Raw genomic sequence first — 605 nt, forward strand, 5'->3', positions numbered from 1 at the left:
TCCTATGATAAATTACATCAAGTCAAATTATTTTCTGTTTTAAACCTGACATTGAAGACATCATTTCTCAAATTTCTCAAGCAGACATAACGTTGTTTTGTGGCTCTTTGGTCTAGGAGTATGATTCTCGCTTAGGGTGCGAGCGGTCCCGGGTTCAAATCCCGGACGAGCCCCTCATAGGAACATTCCTTCCTTGCAAATTACATTGAAAAACCAACATCATGACAGTTGGGTTTGAAAAAAGAATTCTGACACTTTTTATCGAAAACTGTACTTTAATGGGACCTTGCCCATATTTTATAAGCATCCTTCTTTAAGAATGTGAGTTCATTGGACTAGCAATCTGAGTCTTGCCTTGGATGGTGTCCTCTGTTCAAATTTGGGACAGGCCCTATTTCAAAGCAACTCGATTCACAAGCAATGTCAGCATAACAGTGGAAATTTTCTCAGAATTTTACTTTTGATATTTACTGTTATGAACCATAAAGAGTTAAACATTTTTGGATGTCATAAATCACAACACAGGCAGTTTCAAAATCTTAATACAGTCAGTTTTACCAGTTCCACTTTGTACGCTGAATGACAAAACGTGACTCCAGGAAAAT

General features: G+C 37.4%; 1 non-coding gene across 1 annotated transcript; it reads left to right on the forward strand.

The window, feature by feature from the left end:
* Window positions 1–101: 101 nt before the first annotated feature.
* On the forward strand, window positions 102–173 carry trnap-agg (transfer RNA proline (anticodon AGG)). The gene has a single exon. It is a non-coding gene; the product is annotated as a tRNA-Pro (tRNA).
* The last annotated feature ends 432 nt before the right edge of the window (window positions 174–605 follow it).

Source organism: Austrofundulus limnaeus, unplaced genomic scaffold (assembly GCF_001266775.1).
Source record: "Austrofundulus limnaeus strain Quisiro unplaced genomic scaffold, Austrofundulus_limnaeus-1.0 Scaffold5176, whole genome shotgun sequence".
In the NCBI taxonomy this organism is placed as follows: Eukaryota; Metazoa; Chordata; class Actinopteri; order Cyprinodontiformes; family Rivulidae; genus Austrofundulus; species Austrofundulus limnaeus.